Consider the following 16201-nt stretch of genomic DNA (forward strand, 5'->3'; position numbering starts at 1 on the left):
GAAAGAGCACAAAACCACTATGCAGAAAGATGGACCTTGGAACATAGTATGGCCTCTAAGATTCCATTATGGAAATTATAAGAAAAGGTGTTTTGGCTCAATGTATAAGAGAGTATAATAAGACTTTCTCAATAATGGAATGGACTGTATTCAGAGGTAACCAACTAACCTTAACCAAAAAGTAGTATGAGAAGCAAAAGTGTAATTTTAGATAGTTAACAAAAGAGAGAGAAAAATGTGTGTTTGTATATACTTGTATATATATATATATATGTATATATGTTTATATAAATATATGCAGACACATATACATAGATGTAGTGACAGAGGATAGATATGCTTTCATATGTATTTGAGTAATTGTATTAACCTACATAGATTGAAGCTACATATAATGTTAGTATATATGTGTATGAACAAATAAATATATGCATATACAAATTCATATAATAGTGCTTTAAAGAGAATTTCTGCTTTGAGTAGAAGATGAGACTAGATTTCTTGAGATTCCTTATAGAACTATGGTTCTATGACTTTTATTATACTTTATGATGTTTTAAAATTCTAATGCCAAGGCAAAAGACAGCAAATGCTAAGCTCCAATAGTAGCTGCGTGACCAAGGACAATACCCTTACCCTCCCTAAACTTCAGTTTTCTCCTTTGTAAAATGGGAATAATATATATACATATAATATCTATTAATAACTAATAATATTTAATTGATTAATAATTAATGATACATTATTAATAATAAAATAATAGCCTAATTCTCAAGGATGTTGTGAGACTCAAATATGATAATATATTATCTACCTTGACATTAACTGTTATAAAATATCAGTTAGTATTCTTACTCGTAAATAAACTCAAAGTTTTATTAAGCTATCTACTATCAGAAAGGGATTATTGGTAATCTCATGAAAAATTGTGCTCATAGATGCCTATCCACATTTGGCTTTATCTGTGATGTTTTGACTACCGTCTTGCCAAACAGGACCCCAAACCTGTAGCTCCCTGTCCTCCTCCTCCTCCGGTTTGCACACTCGCCCCTCTAGACACATCAGTACCTTAAAGAGAAGGAACATTGCCTTTGTGCTCTTGTTTGCATGAGAAGTTGTCAAGCCCGATCTGACCTGCCTTTCCATCAGGATTATAAAGGTGACGGATAGTCAATTTCAGGGATTCATGAGCCATTTTAGCACAGAGCTTCACCTTGCAGCTAAGTAATACAGCTGTGATAAAATCAGCCATAATCACCGCATCTTACTCAGCACTGGCTCAGCCATAAATACTGCCTTCATCACAGAAAAGCAAATGGAAGTAGGTTGGGGGAAGGAGAAAGCGGAAGAAAGATGAAGGCAAATTGGAAGGTTTATGCATAGTGACTAATGACAGAACATGTTTGAGGTCTTTACACTGTTCAATTTTCTAAGGAAGAGATGTGGGAGCAGATCAAACAACAAAGAATTGGGTTAGAATTTATCTGTGAATATCTGCATGTAGCACCTTTCTCGCCACCAGACAGAGAGTTGGTCAGTTAAACTACATCAGATCTTTGACCATGTATTTGTCATTGCGCTCCCTCACTTTGTCTCCTTCGAGGAAGGCTTCATGGAGACCTCGTGATTTCTTGAATGAAGGGAAAAGTTTTAATTAATGAGGGCATGTGCTCTACAACAAATAGTAAAAAATTGATATTTGTTATAAAGGAAAAATTTTATACATGATACATGATATGAGGGGCAAAAGGATGAGAAGGATAATTCCCAAATAGGTCCTGAATTTGATAAACTTGAGATAGAGTGGTTGGACTAAGCAAGAGGAGTTCAGGAAACAAAAAGAGCAGAATTATAATTCAATACAGATCAACTCATTACTCATTATGAGCACCCCATAGTTTTCAACACGGGGGACACAAAGTTGTCAAAATAGCATAGTACTGGGGTAGCTGAGTAGGCTTAGTGGATAGAGTGCCTGGCCTGGAGATGAAAAGTTCTCAGTTCAAATGTGAGCTCAGACACTTCCTAGCTGTTAGACGTAGGAAAATCACTTAACCCCAATTGAATAGCTCTTACTGCTCTTCTGCCTCGGAACAAATACTTAGTAATGATTCTTAGACACAAGGTAAGGGTTTTTGTTTTTTAAAATGGAACGACGCTAGTCCTCAAGGAATTTAAACTCATGATCTGTATATCAGAAGTCAATAATGATAAATTATATCTCTATCCATTTCTATCTATCTACCATTTTCTACCATTTTATATCTATCCATTCATAAAGTTCTAAGCATTTTATAAATTCTTAAACCATATGGTTCATTGAATTTGTCTTCATCATTGTCTTCTCTGCACCTTCTTCTTCTTACAATACTTGCAGAGTTTTTTGTTATATCAAAGAATGTGGCATACTTCAAATAAAACCTCTTCTAGGGACTAGATTAGTTACATTTGAAGCTATTTCTCCAAAAGTCCAAAGAAATAAATTCATGATCAAGAACACAGTTCCTCTAAACATCAGTGTTCATGATAAAGTCATACAACAGAAGACCTATTAACCAAAAAGTAGTTTGTAATCCTTCACAATTATTAGGCTAAAATCTCTTGGATGCAAGGACAATGTCTTATTTTTCTTTGTATTACCTTCAGTAACTACTATGGGGCCTTTTGCACATAATATGTCCTATACAGATGTTTGTTGATTGTTCTCACTAATGTATTTAAAGCAAAAATGAACTTCACTTAATTATAAAATAAAATAAATCACTCATCTATTATTACATCCTCTTTTATTTTATTATATATATGTAATTGAAGGAAGTATTCTGTAGATAGAAGGGAGATTTTTTTTCTCTTTCTGATTCCATTCCTTTATTCTGTGGTCTCTTAGATCTTTTCTTGTTTCCTAGAGCCATTCTTTACTCAACTTCATACTTTTCTGCACTACTCTTTTGTGTTGTATTCAACTTTGCCCTTCTATTGTTTTGCCTAATTATAGTATATCAGTGTCTTTTGGCACCTCAATTTTAAAAATTTTATTACAATATTCTTTCTTCTATCCATTCTCAAAGGTTTATTTAATTCCATAGTGTTATTCTTCCACTCTCCTATATTCTTCTAATTTTCTTCAGTTCCTCAACTTTTATTCTTCTCTGTTATATTTATATACTCTGGGACTCAGTTACATTTCCTTGTATTTTCAATTCCTTATCACATGATGGTCATTTCTCATTATCTGTTTGACTTTTGGTTGCTCTTTTCATTATTTTACTTGATCCCAAAGTACTTTGTTATTTTTGGTCAGTCCTTTCAGTAGTGTTTGACTCTTCATGATCCACTATGGGGTTTTCTTGGCAAAGATACTGGAGTGGTTTGCCAAATTCTTTTCTAGCTGATTTTACAGATGAGGAAAATGAGGCAAACAGGACTAAGTGTCTTGGTCAGGGTGACATGGTTAGTTAGAGTCTGAGGCCAGATTTGAATTCATGAAGATGAGTCTTCAGATTCCAAGTCCTGGCCTCTTTCCACTGAGCCCCACCATCTGCTACTCATACATGTTTTGCTTCTATTTTGGCCACTTGTCTCTATCATTTTGAGTAATCACTATGTTGAAAGGCAGAACTTCCAACTGGTCATGAGAGGGTTTCCAGAGTGAAATACTTTAATAATAATAGAATAACATGTCTTACTTCCATATTAAGCAAGTTATGGAATCTATAATAAATTATAGGGTCAAATATGAATGATTATAGGATAGGTGACATTGTTTCAATAAGGTAAAATAGCATAGAGCCAATATTTTGTGGTTCTCTGTGGAGATAGAATATATGTGACAATATAAAAAATGGTTGATTAACCAATTTAAACTTTCTGAAACATTTGAAAAGGCTATGCCCAAATCAATTTAAGCAACTGGGTAACCATGAATTTTATTGGGGGAGGGGAAAGTATGAAGCAGAGAAAAGAGAAGGGAGCAATTTAATAAAAGGAAAGATCTTAAGGATTCAGATAAAATGGTTGGGAATAAACATTTGTCTAATGAAGATATGCATAGAGATCAAGGCTTTAACCATTCTTATTTGACTTTATTTAAATGATCTTGAAGTTTACACATTGAAATCTTTCAGTTTACAGAAGTTAGCAAGACATTCCAGTAATGAAATGTCAAGTTAACAGGGGTAAACTTCAGTAATATATCAACAGACCATGTGAATAAGCAGCAAAGCACCTGCAGTTCTGCCAAATGGACTCTTCTAGATAATACATGTAAAGGAAATTAATCCAAAACACGACTTTGAAGTGATGTCCTGCAAGTTATTAGTGGATAACCCAATAGTTAATGTCAACTATTCCCTTAAGAAAATGGTGCAATGTTTCTTTCATTGCTTCCAAATAGAATATGATAAAATAAAGTAAATTAATATAAAGTGATAGATATCATTAGTAATTATATTGGAAGCAAACAGAGCATACATTCTTTTGTTTTCTTATGAAATTACAGTATGGTTTCACTTATAATTTTATGATAGCCTATTTATCATAATTCACAACAGATAATAATGCCCAAGAGGTTAAAGGCAAGTTATGGGATCAAAGGAATGGGGATCCTTCATATTAGTGCAAATCAAAAGGAAAAAAGCTGAGGTATCTAAAAAAAATTCAAATTATTCATAAGGTGGAAATAATGTTATCACTGAATCCACACAAAAGAGAATATAGAGGCACTCCATTTTAAGGGACCAACCACCAATCATTACCCTAATTATGTAGTTATTATGTGGTAAAAACTAAAAATATATTTTTTCCTCCTGGATTTAAGATCCATGAATTTGTAATCAATGAAATTCATCAACTAAGTCATCCTTTTTTATATATTTATATTCATATGAATACATTTGTACATATGTTATACACACATATGTATGTATTTAATTCCCTGCCTTGTTGACAAAATCCATATAGAGTGTTAATTTAAATATACTACACTTGCTAAATTCCCAGTGCATTGAATTCTAACTGAGCTACATTGATTAGTAAGGTCACTTGATCTTTTCTATATATTAGCTAAGGGAAAAACAAGAAACTCCCGCTTGATATTATCGCATCTCCAATGTGAGCTTAATTCAAACTTGATGCAATTACTGTGTGTTGATTAAATCTCAAGCTGTTATTAAAAAAAACTGAATTATTGAGGTTTACCATTTATGTAACAAGTTTGGCCTTCTACAATGCACCATAAACGTTAATCATTATGTTGGCAATAATCACTTTGTATTTAACATCAATAATTACTACAGTGCCTGTAATGAGATGATGCTACATTGCATTGTATTGTCACCACAACTTGTAGGGTAGTCACCACTATGAATAATAACTCTTAGCAGATAGCTTCCCAGGTTGCCAACTGAGTGAATGTCAGACAGAATACTCTTATGCTTGAATGTGCACAGCATATTCAGGTGATGCAAGGTGATGAGTTTTAAGTGCTTTGTTCCATCACTGGATTTCTTTCTTTAGACATCTAATATTGACTCATCAGTATAAGTGAGGCCTTTAGTAAAACATGATCCAAATTTGGAATCCTGATCCTTTTTAGTTCTCTATGACTTAGTCCTTTTCTTCTCTAAATATCTACCAAAAATTGAGGGTAAGTGGGGTAGAATAGTAACCTGGTCAGAAAGCAAAAATTTTGTTTATAAAGAAATGTTTCTCGTTGGTGTATAGTTAGCAGAGTATATAGAACACTGGATCTGGAGACAGAAAGACATGAGTTCAAATCTGGATTCACCACTATATGACCCTACGCAAGTCTCTTAAACTCTGTCTGTCTCAATTTCTTCATTTAAAATGGGGATAAAAACCCCTACATTTGTTTTAGAGATAAAATGAAATAATTTTAAACTGCATTGCAAATCTTAAAACATCCTATAAATGTTTGCTTTGTTATTATATTAGACATCATGGTATTCATTCATCTCCATTCCCAAACTTTTATTAGAAAGAAAAATAAGCTGGGACAGTTGGGTAGCTCAGTGGATTGACAGCCAGGTTTAGAGATGAGAGGTCCTAGGTTCCAATCTAGCCTCAGACACTTCCTAGCTGGGTGACCCTGGGCAAGTGATAACCCCCATTGCCTGAAAGAAGGAAGGAAGGAAGGAAGGAAGGAAGGAAGGAAGGAAGGAAGGAAGGAAGGAAGGAAGGAAGAAAGAAAACAAACAAGGCTGTCTAATCATTTAAGCATATGCTACCACATATGAATATTCAACAATCTTCATCACTTCCCCATAAAATAAGAGTAGAGAGACATGTATTTGTTTCATTATATATTCAACAGCACCAATATTAGTCATTAACAGTTGCTCAGAAAAGAAAACATGATTTTCAGAAATAGTAGTAACTATTTAATGTACACATGTTCTATGACCTTTATGTTCAAAACATTGTTCTTATAATTACTGGTGGGGAACAACAAAAGAAATTAAAAATGTAATCAACATCCTGGAGAAGAATATAATCTAGGTATTTAATACCTATTTGAGGAAGTTATAGAAACTAAAGTGTTTGTCTACTAGCTAGATACCATGAAAGTAAATAAGGCAATCATTTCTTAAGCATTTCCCTGAGATGGCTGTCTTGCAGGGTAAGAAGCACTCTCATGGGGGCATAGATGAATGTAGATTCCACAGCAAAATAATAGTCTTGAGGGCAATGTTGGTATATGAAAACAGTGTAGTATACATGCATTAGAATGTAAGCTCCCTGAAGACCGACTATTTTTTAATTGTCTTTAAATACCCAACCCAATATGAATCTTTCTAAATATTATGCATTTGATAATCACATTTTCAACCAAATTTATGTTGGATATTATTTTCCCTAATAGGAATTGGCTAATGAGAGAGAGAGAGAGAGAGAGAGAGAGAGAGAGAGAGAGAGAGAGAGAGAGAGAGATACTCATAGACAGTGTAAAGATGGTTGGTTCTGGCATGGAAGAGACTTCAATTTTTCTAACTCCTAAGCATTAGGTAGGTGAGTAGGTCAGTCACAGCCCTGGGCTGGGTTTCTGCTGTCTCTCTCTTCAAACTGGACCAAAATCACATAAGACAGCTGTCCTACTTGGATTCCTGAGAGATTAATATCTCTCTTTTATAGACTTGATAAAGTCACACTTTCCAAGGCAGTTTTGGTTATATAAACAATCATTTATACTTGAATGTGGTCAAAGTGGAAACTTTTCATCATGAATATATGTATATATATATGTATATATATATCTACTTATGTAAATAATGTATGTGAATTAATTATACAAAAGTAAGAGAGGTAAAATAACACATTTTATATAGCTTTGTTTCAGTTTTTCAAATTATGTATCGCTTTGCTGATCTCTCATCTTGAGTCAATTATTACTTACTGTCAACTGAATGCCAAAACTAGATGGGGAGAATATAAAAATAGTATATTGGGGAATCTTCTTCAATGACCAGTTACTTATTATTAAGGTTCTTCTTAATGCAATATGAATTAAAGCTTCATAACTGCAAAATTACCTTAATCATATATTCATTAGAACCCCCAGGTCAAGTCCAGAGCCCATTATATCTCAAGATCTTCATATCTATTTCTGGCTCCGTTACTTCAAAGCTATATGATTTGGGATAAATTACTTATTCTCTTTTGCCCTCTGTCTATTAGTTTGCAAGATGAAGTTTTAAAATGAATTGATCCTTGATCCTTAAGAGCTCTTCCTGCTTGATATCTGAGTCTATGATTTCTCATTTTTGCACCATCTCTAAGTCTTCTGATGATTCCCACAGTGATAAAAGTTGTATTAGCAACTAGACTGAAGGTACTGTGGGCAACCATCTCATTTCTGAGTTATCACTCTGGAATGGAATATTGTGTATATCTCAGTTATGTTACCTACTACTTGTATAACTATGCAAGTCAATTAATTTCTCTAAGTCTCATGTTCTTCATCCTCAAAATGAGAGAGTAGAACCAGATGACTTCCCAGGTTATTTTCACCTCTGAGTCTATAAATCTATACTTATTCTTTACAAAAAAGGTAAGATTTGTATAATAGTTAAAATTGATAAATCATCACACCTAAGATTTTGCCTCTGAAAGTAGTATCTAGTATTGACTTGCAAGATACAGTGTTTCCTGTTAGAGGATCAACAAACATTTCCAGTTTTCTCTAATATAAACCACTAGTTTATTCTCCATTAATTTAAGGGTTTAACATTATTAAACCCTTTTTAAAAATATATTTCCACTTTCTATCTAAACAACTTCTGAGACAAGAGTTCTGAAATTTGAGTACAATGTTTGAGAAGACAAATTGCCTTAATTTGGGGAAATCCTTACAACTGAATTATGGCTAATATCTGTTGAATCAATATTAAGACAGTACATGAAGGAGAAAATTTTATGCATAAATTATGGCAAACCTCTCAGTTGTTATAAAGGTTAAATGAGATGATGTTTGTGATAGAATTTTTTAAACTATAAAATTTTAAATTTAAATTTTAGAATTTTAAAGCTATAAAATTCCATATAAGAAAAAGATATTTATTATTTCAGTAGAAGATAGTAGTGGTAGTAGTAGTGGTAGTAGTAAGAAAAATAGCAGCAACATTAATAGTAATAGTAGTAGTAACAGTAGTAGTAGCATTTTGACCATGAAGGTTAAAGAGGTTTAAAGGCAGTGCTACAGTGATGGGCAAACTACACGGCCCCCTGAAATGTTTTATCAGGCTGTGGGACATTATTCCTAATCTGACTAATACAATGAGTAAGATACAATACAATGAAACTTCGAAAGAGTTGCCTTAGAAACAGACTGACAGAGGAGCATTTCCTTTCCTTTGGCCCCCTCTTTAAAAAGTTTGCCCATCACTGTGCTAGATGATAAAGTAGATAGAATACTAGGAATGGAACCTGGAAGACCTGATTTCAGACACTTACTAGCTGTTTGACTCCTGGACAAGTCACTTAACTTTTGCCTGCTTCAGTTTCCTTACTATAAAATGGAGATAACATGCATCTGTTTCCTACAGTTGTTGTGAGAATCAAATGAGATATTTGTAAAGCTCTTAACTGAGTGTTTAGCACACAATAGGTGTGTAATAAATTCTTATTCTTTACCTTCCCTCCCTTGGGAGGCAGTGTATTATATTGATAGTAGATAGACAATTCTTCCCATAGTCTGATAGGACTAGGTTCAAATACTGCCTCTAATACAGACTGCCTGTGTGATGCTTTATAAATTGCTTAATTTCTCAGTGCCACAGGCATTGCTTTAAGATTTTATTTTTTATAGAAAGTATGGATCTGCATAGTTAGAGGAAGTCATTCATCAGTTTCTTTATATCAATGAAATGAAAAGTATGATTTACAAAAAGAAAGAAAGAAAGAAAGAAAGAAAGAAAGAAAGAAAGAAAGAAAGAAAACCTTCAAGGCCTTTTAAATTTTTGGACTCATTTAGACTGGATCCAATCTCAGTGGCTGTTCCCAAAAGGTCATATTCTCCTTTTGGCTCATCGCCTCTACCCAGGGTCATTTTGGGAAAATCTCCAATAATAGCAAGCACATCTATGTTGCTTTTCTTTTATATATGTTTTTCCCCAGATTACATGTTATACAGTTTTCAATAATCATTTCGTGATATTTTAAAATCCATGAAGCATATCTATGTTACTGTAGATGTGGTTGAAAGAAGTTTCCAACACCTAAGCTTACAATAACTAATGTTTGTGTATATATGTATGTATATGTATATATATATATGTGTGTGTGTGTGTGTGTGTGTGTGTGTGTGTGTGTGTGTGTGTGTGGAGAGAGAGAGAGAGAGAGGAGAGCTTTTATGTCAACCCTAAAGGCAGAGAAAATGCAGATTAAGTTTTACAGGATACGAGAAATAAAGAAAACACAAGTTATACAAAGTCTTTAAGCATAAAGAAACACATAAAGTATGTACAACTGTTCCTTTCCAAAGGAACTGAAATTGGCATTGAAGTAACATTCTGACCCTTTGACGAAATCTTCTTCACTCTTCCAGAAGTCATAAGCTCTAGAATCTTAGAATAGAGAGCCCTTCTTGAAGTAATCCCAAAAGTTAGACCAGCCCAAGAAATCTCCCTTCTCTGGCTAAATGTGATGGGGTCATCTTGACCAAGAAAGTTTACATCCCTTCGGATTACTAGATATTTAGATTTCAGGACCTTCAAATTTGGAGTTGCCCACAAGGCCATGCTCTAGGCTTAAACTAGCCAGGAAAGCTTTCTCTGCTAGAAGGCTAGATTCTGGGATAAGGATGGTAGGAAATAAAAGTCTCTCTGTCTCCAAACAGGAAGCTGGGTTCCAGGAACTTTGCCCATGAGTTCCCTGACCAAGCCAAGTGGCTAAGCACATATCTGTTACTTCCATATGCTCCTTCAGGAACTCTATCATTGCCCTGGCAGCTATCATCTCTTAAGCTGGAAGGTCTACCCCAAAGAACTCTCCTCTCAAAAGCCATATGAGCCAGTACATGCCTGCCTCAGCCCACGATTCCATGCTACCACTAATTCTTCCTGGAGAAGGAGGTACCAGTAATTAAGTTTTCCTGAAATAAGAAGAAGGAAGAAATACCAAATATCCCAACACACACACACACACACACACACACACACACACACACACTCATACTCACACCTCTTTACTATACTTCTAAAAGGGCCAAGGAAAAATGTCTAAATAAATAAATAAACAAATAAATAAAAGGACCCTGTCATCTATTCTTCTCTTTTAACCAAAGATTGTCCTGATTATAGTAGTAATAGTAATAATAGTAGGAGTCGTTGTTATTTTTGTTGTTGTAATATTTTGACTTTGAACATTTGGAAGGTTTAGAGGCAACTAGTTGTTATGGTAGCTAGAGTACTGGGCCTGATTCCTAGCTATGCAATCATTTTAAGTGAAACCTAGTCTTTGATAACCAATCAAGTGTTGCTTGTGTACCCTCAATAAGGCATCAACAAATATACCAAGACTTTATAAGGGAATACATATGTTCGCATGTTCATAAAATGTTTGGAGGAAATGCCTCTATCAATGCGATGGATGGCTCACCATTGTTTATCTACTAGACCAGTGGCTCCCAAACTTTCTTGGTCTACCGCTCCCTTTCCAGAAAAAATATTACTTAGCCCCCTGGAAATTATTATTTTTCTTAATTTTAAAAGCAATTAATAGGAAAGATAAATGCACCTGTGACCATCACTGCTACCCTGGATTGCTGCAGCACCCACCAGGGGGTGGTAGCACCCACTTTGGGAATCACTGGTCTAGAGCCTACCTCTACACCTAGGGTGTGGAGAGCCTTAAGAATATGGCTGGAGGTTCAGACCTCCTCCTACATAAGAAGAAGGGAAGAGTAAGAGACATCTCACAGTGACATTAATAGTATTATTGTAAAAGGTCGATGATATTCCAAGAACCATTATAAATCTCAATCCTTTGACATCTTAGTAGATAGTACTGTGAATTTTTCCTGAAAAAAATATAATCTATTTATTGGTCAACCTCTTGATGAGTGTGGACATTTTATACTATAGAAGAAATGTTCTTTCAAAAGAAGGGCATTTGATAGTAATAGTACAAGCAAGCCCACTCATTCTGTTATCCTCAAAGTTCTGGGCTTATTCTGGTACACTTCTGGAGAAGATTTAGGTCCCAAGGCCCACTTCATTCTATATTATGCTCTTCTGCAAGTGTTCGTGAGTTCTTGGAAAACCTGGAATTTGGAAATGAGTTCATGCCTTTACCTGGCTTAGATTCTTCCTCTGGCCTATTTCTTCTGCAGCAGCCATTGATTTCTGTGTATAGTAAACTGGGATTTTTTAGTTCCCCTAAGGGCCTTTAAAACTGGCATTCAAGCAAGTGTGAGTATTGCCAAGATTTCAGCATGGCCTTTTCTTCAAATGTCCTGAAATTTCTCTATAGCACTAAACCTGTTGTGACATTGTGCATGCATTATAGGATTTCCCAGTATCCCCATGAGATAGGGGTTATGGGAACTTAGAGTCAAGGTCATGGGGAAAATGAAATTTCAACAAATTTACTGAGCACTTTCTTCCCTGTCCAAAGAAACCTCCCTCACCCCACCCCACCCCAAAAAGTAGCTTAAGCTCAATGTGAATGCATTAGAATTCATTGGGAACCTACTGCTGCTGCTGAAATAAAACCTTAGGTATTAGAGAACAAAGGAAAGAATTAAGAACCTATTAACTGCTGTGAGAAGATGGTGGCCAATAAAGGGAAGTTGCTGCCAGTCAATGGGGAGGAGATGCCAGCTGGCAGCAGAAAGACATTTGTGAGCAAAATGGTCAGTCAAGCAAAGACACTAAATGATTCATGAAAGGTAAGGAGAGTGAGATGGAGACAGAGACAGAGATAAAGGTTAAAATGGAGATAGAGATATATAGGAAAGACAGAGAGAGATGTGGAAAGAGATAAAGAAAGAGAGACAAAGACAGAGAGAGACAGAGATTCAGAGAGTCAGAGCAATAGAGACACAAAGAGAAAAGATATCAAAGAAAAAAGAAACTAGCATAGAGACCAGTAGTGACAGAAAGAGAGAGAGAGAGAGAGAGAGTCAGAGCAATAGAGACACTGAGAGGAAACAAGACCAGTAATGGCATAGACAGACAGAAACAGAGAGAAAGACAGAGACAGAGACAAAGAGACAGATACAGAAAAAGAGATATTGAGAAAGTCAGAGCAATAGTCAAAGAGAGAAAAGATATTAAGGAAAGGAGATACAAATTTAGAGTAGTGACTAAAGGAGACAGACACATAGAGACAGATGTAGAAAAATATATGTAGAAAAACAAGTAGACATTAAAAAATTAGATAAAATGGTAAATAGAAAGAAGAAATAAAAAATAGCTAAAAAACAGAATTGGGACAGAACAAGCAGGAAAATGTAGCCAAAGGAAAGTCATAGGGAATATAAGAAAAAAGGGCAGAGATAAAGTAGCCAAAATATACTGTGGTGATTGGGAGAAGATGGCAAGAGGAAAAGGTCAATTATTGTGCAGGTGCCAGCCACTCTACATCCTCTAGCCAATGAACACATGAGGTACCAGCTGTGCCTGTTTCTTGGCTGAAAATGTTTTCTCATCAAACTAAGCTCCAAAATTTTGGAACCTAGGACTGGCCTCAGGCATAACTAGAAAGTCAGTGGTTTGTCCTTGGCACCCTTTCTGACTTACTCCCCATTTTAAGATCTAGTCATTTACCCCAGATGCCTCTACTATTCAGACCATGCTTCCAAATTCTATAGCCTTATAGGAGTTTCACATGCCCAGATCTTGTTTAAACTTGCTTTTTCAGTGTCCCATGTTTCCTTTCTCTTTTCTATCCAGGATTTGGATTATGACACCCTTCTCCCATAATCTTTCCCCCACCTAGCCTCTCCTTGACTTCTCCATATTTCTATGCTATATTCCTTTTAAGACTATATTGTCTATGCTTTCTAAAAAGTGGTGATTAGCTGATCTTGTTAAAGGAAGTTAGACTCTTGATCCAGGGCCTTTTTTTCTCTCTCTCAATTAATTTTAACTAATACCTAAAAACAAAAGTCTTGCCTCTGTAGTCTAATGTGCAGTATTTCCTCTAAGGCTAAGAATTTTCAGTCAAGTCTTAAGAAGCCAACATGGGAGAAACTTATGTTGTCTTATTTAAAACTGGACCTTAGAAGTTGCCTTTTATCTAGCTAGACCTAGCTCATCAAATGTAGATAGATGATTTAATATACCCATCCCTTGATTCATCTAACAGCATGCTCTTGGGTAAGGAGGCAATGCCAGTGGATTTTCCCCTTGGCAAATCAGTTAAGGGTTGAGTGGCACTTGGCCTTCACATTTCTTCTAGACTGGATTCATTCATATTCTAAATGAGAACTTTAACTTAAAAGGAGGGGGGAGAAAATATATTGCTGGCATTGTGATGTTGAATAAGGTTTATAATAGCAATAATCCCCCATGAAAACAGTTGTTATCATAGTTAATGCCTGCTTTGTCAATGTGTTAACCTACCTTGGCTTTGCCTCGGGCCATTACACTGTCAACCATTCGTTAAGTGCAGGGTAACAGCCAATTTCTGGGGGAATATTGCTGAGCTCATTTGCTAAGTGAAGCGCCTGGGAGAGCGGTGGTGAAGTCCCCCTGGGCTCATTTGCACACATGCATCCCTACATGCAGACTTTTCCCAACATATGTTTTGGGTTCCATGTGCATCAATGCAGACTTCCACGGTACTCAGCTTCCAGGACCTTGAGACTGCTGCTTTTAGATTAAAAGAGAAGTATTTGCTTCAGTGAAGCATTAAACCAAAAAGCATCCCGGAGAGCCAGAATGGACATGGACCACCATCCAAGGCCTGTCTATATACAGTTACAATCTGCTCTGTTGTCAGAATCTACTTAAACTGTAACTTGAGCCCCTTCCTCTTACCTGTTGAGCCAAAGTCTCTACAATGACCTCTAATTCCAGTGACTATTTATATTCCGATCCCTGAATATGGCCATATCAATGCTGGGCTCTCTCTTACCCTTCTCTGCCCTTTACCCTATATCAGGGAGTCTTTACCTAGGGTCCATAGATTTCAGGGAGTCCATGGACTTAGATGAGTAAAACAAAGAAATCTTGATTTTCACTAACCTCTGAGTCAAATTTACCCTTTACTTCGATTATTTAAAAATATTACAAGAGAAGTGTCCGGAGACAACACCAGACTGTCAAAGGGGTCTTTGGAATAAAAAAAAGGTTAAGAATCTTTGCCCTACATTATATAAAATATTTCATTATATAAACCTCAAACATTGTTCTACTACTATGCAGTCCTAGGTAGATTAATGTCCAAGTAGGAAAAAAATCATTCAGTGTTATTGGTGGTGATTAAAAAAATAAACAAGGCCAAGTAAAAACCAGTTTTCAAAGTTCCCACAAGATAAGCTAATAATAATACTAACTAAATTTATATAGAACATAATATGTGTTAGCACTTTACAGTTTTTATCTCAATTCATCCTCAAAATAGCCCTGGAAGACAGTTGTTATTAGTATCCTCATTCTATAGATAAGCAAACTCAGGTGATTAGAGGTTAATTCACACAGAGTCAAAAAGGTAGTATATATCTGAAGCTGGATTTGAACTGAGGTCTTCCTGACTCCAAGCCCAACACAAGGGTCTGAGTCACTTAGCTGTTCCCATTTCATGCTGCTTTATAATCGTTATAATACATTTATGATTTGTTATTCTGTGTAAACTAGGATGTGATTACACATAAACATTATTACAAGGTCTTTTTTGGACATATGTGGACTCTTCCATTGGTTTAGAATAAACCTAAAACTTTCTCAAAGTCACTGACTTCTGTCCTAAATCAAAGAAAGATGTGCATATCTTCACAAATAAGGGCAAAGGTAAACTCTTAGGAATAGCTATTTCAAAACTATTCTTTGCATCAGAGAGATTACTTGTAGGAATGTATAAGGTGGAGACATCATTAGCAACTTGATTAGTGTAATATTAGGGCTTCCTGATCAAAGGTAGAATTTTCTCCTTTTCCTATGGCTCAGTTTGGAGAATCAAATGGGTGTAACTCAGTGGGAGGCATTAAGAATGATTCAGAAGAGACAGGAAAATGCTTTAATGAGGGATATATCTTCTCTCATTAAGCTTCTACATGGATAAGGCTATATTCTATTTTTAATCTTTCTTTCACATCATCATTATCCCCATAGTTAACATTTGTTAAGCACTCATGTTATGTGGGTACCATACATTAGACATACGTTCAAATCCCAAAGAGTAATGATAAGAACACGCATGAATTGTTTATTATAGATGCTTTCAGCCCTAGATTACTTGCATTAACAAAGGATAAAACAAAGAACAGATCATGATAATCTCTGCTGAAAATGAGTTAAGCACTTATGTCAGCCATACATTATATGTGCATACAGAATCATAAATAGGATGGGCACTGTCCCAGGAAGCTGAACTTATTACTCATAGGACTTGCTCTTTAGAAACCATGATGTTAGTACCTAATTGGCACCAATAATTACTTATTTCTTCCTTGTATAATGAAATGTTTGCATCTCTTCATGATTAAATCCATAATATGAAAAGATATTTTTAAAAATAATTG

This window comes from Gracilinanus agilis, chromosome 3 (assembly GCF_016433145.1).
Source record: "Gracilinanus agilis isolate LMUSP501 chromosome 3, AgileGrace, whole genome shotgun sequence".
NCBI classification, from domain to species: Eukaryota; Metazoa; Chordata; class Mammalia; order Didelphimorphia; family Didelphidae; genus Gracilinanus; species Gracilinanus agilis.